The sequence below is a fragment of the Nicotiana tomentosiformis genome, chromosome 3 (genome assembly GCF_000390325.3).
Source record: "Nicotiana tomentosiformis chromosome 3, ASM39032v3, whole genome shotgun sequence".
NCBI lineage: Eukaryota > Viridiplantae > Streptophyta > Magnoliopsida > Solanales > Solanaceae > Nicotiana > Nicotiana tomentosiformis.
The window spans coordinates 40,199,205-40,207,219 of NC_090814.1; the positions used below are offsets into that span (position 1 = coordinate 40,199,205).

The window sequence follows — 8,015 nt, forward strand, 5'->3', positions numbered from 1 at the left end:
TGACGATTTAAGGTGTTTGGAGTGCAAAATATGAAGAAAAGGTGGTCTAGCCAGAGGAAGAAGGGTTGGATGCGTCGCATCCAACCTAGAAAAACATCATCTTTCGTGCACCCTTAGCAGTGAAGTCGGCCCATAGCCGTCCGCCATAGCATCCGAGACTGGGAAGTAGAAGAGAAGGGTGGATGCGTCGCATCCACCCTCGCATGCAAAACTGGGAAGTAGAAGAGAAGGTGGATGCGTCGCGTCCACCCTCACATGCAAAGTTAAGAAATGGAGGACGAGGTGGATGCGTCGCATCCACCTTAGCATCAACCCCTGAAGCCGATTTGGACTAGGGTTAGGAGAACTCTAGCCCACGACTTTTGGACGCAATATATAAGCTTAAAAACGCTTTTTTTAGGCGAGATAGATGAGACAAGGGGGAGAAGCTATAACCAAGTTCTAAAACCACGGAATTCGTCTTGAGTTCTTATTCTCTCTTTCTTTTATTGATTCTTATGCACTCTTATGAAATTTTGGATGATTGCCTGAATATGAGTGGCTAAGAACCCTATTGTTCTAGGGTCATGGGTATACATGAATGTTGATGTTTGAAGTTTAATTTGACGACGTTGGGTTTATCATATTGGGTTGTTTATTTAATTCTGTTTTTAATTATTTTGCTGAGTAGCTAACAGTGAAATACTATCTACGAATCTAGAGTTGAACTCGAAAGTGGGAACCCTAGATTGCATATAGAAGTAAATAGAGTAAGTTCTCAAACCCGGGCATCGAGGAACGGATTCGCGATTAGGATAGACATATACCTAATTGCCTTACTCGGTTGCAATACAGGAATTGTAAATGCGTTCTTGTTAAACTTAATTCCATAGACATATAGGTATTAAGTTAACTTGAATAGGCGAGTAAGAACTCGACAGATTCTTACGAGTGAAATTAACCCTGTGAATCAACAATTCAGATAAATCATTTAGTTATTTTAAACTAAGAATGCAACATGAATGTTAGATGACCCGTGACCCTGGAATATTATATCCTATTGATTGTTATTCAAAACTATTTAAGTGTTGTGTTTAATTCTTAGCAATTCATTATTTGATAGTCTTTAGGTAGTAATTTAGAAAATTATATATTTTGTTAGAAATATCTTGAATCAATAAGCTATTCGAGTTTGAATTAGTCAAAAGTTAATCATAAGTCTTCGTGGGAACGATACTTTATTCACTACTTTATTACTTGACGACCACGTATACTTGCGTGAGTGTGTTTGGACCCGACAAAGTTTTTGGCGCCGTTGCCGGGGACTTAGAAATTAGCTACGTGACTAAGTTAAGCTTTTATTAGATATTTTTTCAAGTTTTAATTTTCAGTTTGCCTTGTTTGTGTCAACGCAGGATCTTCTCTCGAATGCAGAGGAGTAGAAGTGCAAACAACCTCATTCCTCTTGATCCAGAAATCGAACGAACACTACATAGAGTGAGAAGGGAACTCGAAGCTAGAACGACAATAGAAAGAGAGTTGGACATCGCAGTTCAACCACAGCCAATAGAGATGGCAGGCAATGAAGAGCGTCTGGTGATTGAAGCCGCAAGGCCCAATCTTGCGAATATGACTCAGGCTATTGTGAAGCCTGATATCACTGGGCATTTTGAACTCAAACAGTACATGGTACAGCTGATTCAATCCATAGGACAATATGTGGGTCTATCTCATGAGGACCCGCAGAGGCATATTCAGAACTTCTTGGAAATTACGGACACTTACAATTATCCGAACGTTTCCAAGGACTATGTCAGGCTGACACTATTTCCTTTTTCACTGTTGGGGGAAGCTAAGGAATGGTTGCAAAAGGAGCCCGCGAACTCTATCCACACTTGGGATGATCTAGCAAGGAAATTCCTGATCAAGTTTTTCCCAACTAAGAAGACAAAGTCGCTGAGGAGCCAAATTCTTGGGTTCCAACAACGGGATGGCGAGACACTTCGTCAAGCTTGGGAAAGATACAAGAAGCTACTCAGAGACTGCCCGCATCATTGTCAAACTGATGAGGTATTGGGTCACACTTTTGTTGATGGGTTAGATGAAGCATCAAAGATGAATCTTGACTCAGCTTGTGGGGGTAGTTGCATGGCAAGGCCGTATAGTGAAATACAACTCTTGCTAAATAACTTCACTGCTAATGACCATAATTGGCAAGGAGAGGGGGATTCAAGAAGGGGAATTAAATAGAAGGCAGCCGGGTTGATTGAGCTTGATGACTTTTCTGCCATGAGAGCCGATATAGCAAAATTGGCAAATTAGATGAATAGAATGACAACACAACAAATGCAACATGTACAGCAGATGTCTATTTATTGCGAACTATGTGGAGACAGTCATATGATTGACATGTGCCCCACGAATCCTGAATCTATATACTATGTGGGGCAACAAAACAGAGGTTCTATGAATCAACATGCACAATATGGGAACACTTACAACCCAAACTGGAGGAATCATCCTAACTTCTCATGGGGCGGAAATCAACAGAATCAGAATCAGTATAAGCCTCAAGGAAATTTTACTCAACCTCAGAAGCCACCCCAACAAATGGAAGAAAGTACGAATGACTTGCTGAAAAAGTTGTTGCTAGACAATCAACAGCTCAGGACCGATTTCAGAAATCTTGAGAGGCAAATGGGGCAGTTAGCAGCAAACCAAAATACTAGACCTACAGGCTCACTTCCCAGTGATACAGAGAAGAACCCTCAAGTTAATGCAGTTACACTTAGAAACGGGAGGGAACTAGAGGAAGTGCCAAAGAAGATAAAGGAAAAACCTATACCTGAGGGGGAGCTGACACCTAAGGCAATACAAAAGTCAAAGGAAAATGATGCAAGTTCAGAGCGAATGGAGGTTACAAGGCCACCACCACCTTTCCCCCAAAGATTGCAGAAAAAGAATGACGATCACATATTCAACAAATTTCTCTCTATGTTGAGTCAGGTTCAATTAAATATTCCATTAGTGGATGTACTTCGTGAAATTCCAAAGTATGCTAAGTACATAAAATACATAGTGGCTCACAAGAGGAAATTGACTGAGTTCGAGACAGTTGCACTTACTGAGGAGTGCACATCAAGGGTCCAAAACAAGCTTCCCCAAAAGCTTAAGGATCCTGGCAGCTTCACCATTCCAGTGCGAATCGGTAATATTGATGTGGGTCGTGCTCTTTGTGATTTGGGTGCAAGCATAAATCTGATGCCTTTATCCTTGTTTAAGCAATTGGGTCTGGGAGCTCCGAGACCAACCACTGTGATGTTGCAATTAGCTGATAGGTCCATAGCCTACCCCGAAGGAGTGATTGAAGATGTGCTGCTGCAAATTGGAAAATTCATCTTCCCAGCTGACTTCATTATTCTAGACTTCGAGGTTGATGAACAAGTTCCAATCATATTGGGACGACCTCTCTTGGCTACTGGTGATGCAATAATTAAAGTGAGAGAAGGGAAAATGATTATGAGGGTGGACAACGAGGAAGCAGTCTTCAATGTCTACAAAGCAATCCAACTTCCCCGCCACTATGAGGAGCTCTCTATGATATCTGTTGTGGAGGTGGATGAGAAACTTCTTGACACGAGTGTATATCTAGACAATTATCTAGAAAAAACAATCATGATGTTTGATAGCTTGGAGATGGATGATGAGGTTGAGGAGATGATGCATATCCTAGATGCATCATGTGCTTACATGCAAGGAATAATCCCGTTTGAGCCCCTGAATAGGCCAAGTGGCCCCCCACCAAAGCCGTCAATTGAAAAAGCTCCAAAATTGGAACTTAAACCCCTACCCCCTCACCTTCAATATGCTTATTTGGGAAGTTCTGACACTTTACCTGTCATTATTTCTTCTCACTTGTCTAAATTACAGGAAGAAAAGCTATTAAGGGTGCTACGTGAGCACAAGCGAGCAATTGGGTGGACAATGTCTGACATTAAAGGCATTAGTCCAGCTTTCTGCATGCACAAAATCCTCATGGAGGACGGACACAAGCCAAGTGTAGAGCACCAACGCCGACTAAATCCAATCATGAAAGAAGTGGTAAGAAAAGAAGTGATTAAGTGGCTTGATGCAGGTATTGTATTTCCAATCTCTGATAGTAAATGGGTAAGCCCCGTTCAATGTGTGCCGAAGAAAGGGGGGATAACCGTAGTAGTTAATGAAAATAATGACTTAATTCCTACAAGAACTGTCACTGGATGGAGAATTTGCATAGATTATAGAAAACTGAACAATGCCACCCGGAAAGACCACTTTCCCCTTCCCTTTATTGACCAAATGCTTGATAGATTAGCTGGCCAGGAATACTACTGTTTCCTGGACGGTTATTCGGGGTATAATCAGATTGCTATAGCCCCAGAAGACCAAGAGAAAACTACATTTACATGTCCTTATGGCACGTATGCATTCAAGAGAATGCCCTTCGGTCTTTGTAATGCACCTGCGACTTTTCAAAGGTGTATGATGGCTATTTTTACTGACATGGTTGAAAGATTTGTAGAAGTATTCATGGACGATTTTTCTGTGTTTGGATGTTCTTTTGATAGTTGTTTGATGAACCTTGATAAAGTGCTAGCTAGGTGTGAAGAGACGAACTTGGTGCTAAACTGGGAAAAGTGCCATTTCATGGTACGTGAAGGTATAGTTTTGGGGCACAAGGTTTCAAAAGATGGTCTACAGGTGGATAAAGCAAAGGTGGAGACGATTGAAAAATTGCCCCCACCGACATCCATCAAAGGCATTCGCAGTTTCTTGGGTCATGCAGGTTTTTATCGTCGTTTCATTAAAGATTTTTCGAAAATTTCTTCTCCTTTGTGCAGGCTTCTAGAGAAAGATGTTACCTTCAAGTTTGATAATGCATGTCTGAAAGCATTTGAGGAGCTGAAGGGAAGATTGGTGACTGCACCAATTATCATTGGCCCCGATTGGGCACAACCATTTGAGTTGATGTGCGATGCAAGTGACATAGCAATCGGAGCGGTGTTGGGGCAAAGGAGGGATAAAATCTTTCACTCCATTTATTATGCAAGCAAAACTATGAATCCAGCTCAGATGAATTATACAGTTACTGAAAAGGAGTTGCTTGCAGTGGTGTGGGCGTTTGACAAGTTCAGATCCTATCTAGTGGGAACCAAAGTCATCATCTACACAGATCATTCAGCTATCAGATACTTATTTGAAAAGAAAGACGCCAAGCCGAGGCTGATTCGTTGGGTCTCTTGCAAGAATTTGACTTAGAGATCCGAGATCGAAAAGGGACAGAAAATCAAGTGGCCGATCATTTATCCAGATTAGAAAGTCGGGACCATGTAGCTGAAGGAGGGTCAATCAAAGAAACATTTTCGGATGAGCAAATATTAGCAGTCACCTCAGGTGAAGCCCCATGGTATGCAGATTATGTGAATTTTATTGCAAGTGGGGTGACGCCACTAGAATGGACACCTGACAATAGAAGAAGATTCTTACATGATGTAAGGTTCTACATGTGGGATGAGCCATTCTTATATAGGCAGTGTGCAGATCAGTTGGTGAGAAGGTGTGTTCCTGAGGAAGAGATGAAGGCTATACTGCATGACTGCCATGCTTCGCCATATGGAGGTCATCACGGCGGGGATAGAACCGCCCAAAAAGTGCTACAATTAGGTTTTTATTGGCCAAAATTTTTTAAGGATGCACATGCCTTCGTTAAAAATTGTGATAGATGCCAAAGAACCGGAACTATCACGAGGAAGCACGAGATGCCCTTGCAAAATATTCTGGCAGTAGAACTTTTTGATGTTTGGGGGATTGATTTCATGGGACCATTCCCATATTCTAACGGGCACAGATACATCTTGGTGGCGGTCGACTATGTTTCTAAGTGGGTGGAGGCCATTGCTCTTCCTACTAATGACGCAAAGGTAGTGGTAAGCTTTGTAAAGAAGCACATCTTCACACGTTTTGGGACTCCAAGAGTGTTGATAAGCGACGGGGGAACTCACTTTTGTAACAAATTGCTGAATAATATTCTTGCAAAATACGGAGTTAAGCACAAAGTTTCCACTGCCTATCATCCCCAAACGAGTGGTCAAGTAGAAGTTTCCAACAGAGAGGTAAAGCAGATTTTGGAAAAGACAGTAAGTATGAATAGAAAGGACTGGGCCGGGAAGCTGGATGACGCATTATGGGCATATCGCACTGCATACAAGACCCCAATAGGTACTTCTCCGTACAGGTTGGTTTATGGGAAGGCCTGCCATCTGCCCGTCGAGCTTGAACACAAAGCATATTGGGCGATTAAAAAGCTAAATATGGAGATGGACTTGGCCGGTGAGAAGAGATTGCTACAACTCAACGAGCTTGATGAGTTTCGATTGCATGCGTATGAAAATGCCAAATTGTATAAAGAGAAGACCAAAAGATGGCATGATAAGCATATCCAACATCGTGAGTTTGAACCAGGTCAAGAAATTCTACTGTTTAATTCAAGGCTAAAGCTTTTTCCAGGAAAGCTTAAATCTCGATGGTCGGGTCCGTTTGAAGTGGTTAGTGTGAAACCTCATGGTGCGATAGAATTGTGTGATAAGGGGTCCAATGCGACATTCTTGGTAAATGGCCAAAGAGTAAAACACTATTGGGGTGGTGACATTGCACGTCACAAGACCACGAAGGATTTAGTGGAGGCATGAAGAACATGTTGCGTCGTGCCGCGACGTTAAATCAGGCGCTTCTTGGGAGGCCACCCAAGTTAGTTAGTTCATTGTTTTGTAGGAATTAGATCTTGTATGTATAAAATAAAATAAAAAATAAAAATAAAAAAAAAAATTTCCAGATATGAGAAAACGAGGCGGATGCGTCGCATCCCCCTCAGCATGAAAAAAATTGACGGGCCAATTGCTCAAAGCAGTGAAGTCTGCCTATCGCGTCCGTGTCGCGTCCAACAAATTTTGAAGGAAGAAGAGGGGATGCGTCGCGTCTAAGCTCGCACGCACAGGTAAGTACTATATAATTTAACACATCTTAAGAAAAAAAAAAGTCAGGCATACAAACGCATACAAATTCGTTAGTCGAACTTGCGACGCATACAAACGCATGCAAATCTCTTTAATTCAACTTGCGAAGCATACAAACGCGACAGGTACGCATCATCTTCTTCGTTCTTTCTTTGGCTTCTCTCCTAATTCTTCTCTCTTCCCTCTCTCAATGGTAGCAACAAGTAGGTTTTGCAATTTCAAATATCACACATGTAATTAAGAAAGGAACTGACAAAGCCTGGGGTTTAGGGCTGTCGTTCTTGGTAGTTGTAATGGTTGCGAGATGATAAACTATAACTCCCTTCATCTCGTCAAATTTTGGGAGGGTAGTCGCATTACCCAACTGATAGAATGAACTAGGCACACTTGTTACATATCACATGTTCGACGAATTGTCCATGAGGAAAATTTAGGCGTCGGTGAAGTCTGAGTAACCGAGCAACATTGGTATATGCTTGAGAATAGGTGTGGGGTCGAGTGAGGTGCTATATGAAATTGACCGTGGTTAGTGAGTGTCGCTAGGATAGACCTCATGTTGGGCATAACGATATCTATATAGCACAATGCTTATTTGTAAAAATTGAAGAGAGTTATCACATACTTGCTGAAAGCCATGAGCTATAATTCCATGAAGTATTGAATGGCATGACTTTACGAATAATTGGAAGTGCAAGTTGTTGCAACTGCTTTAAAGCTGAACTTCGCTGTTTCATATGCTAATTGTTGATTTCTTTGCATTGCAGGTACTTAGATTCGTAAAATGACAGCAACGAGTAAACCGTCCAAGCAACAAGACAAAGATGGTAACAAGCAACCGCCCAAAAAGCCTACCGGAAGGGCAGCAGGCGGCCCAAATCCACAGAAAAAAAGGAAGCGGACAGAGAAGGAAATGGAACTGCTGCCTAGGCAGTTAAGTGATGATTCAGAGCAAGAGGAAGAGGAAACATTAGTCAGGAGGACAGT

The 8,015-nt window shown here is 41.9% G+C and overlaps 1 pseudogene; it reads right to left on the bottom strand.

Moving 5' to 3' along the window:
- Positions 1-7,765, bottom strand: part of LOC138907669 (uncharacterized) — a 30,711-nt pseudogene extending 22,946 nt beyond the window's left edge.
- Between the last annotated feature and the right edge of the window lie 250 nt (positions 7,766-8,015).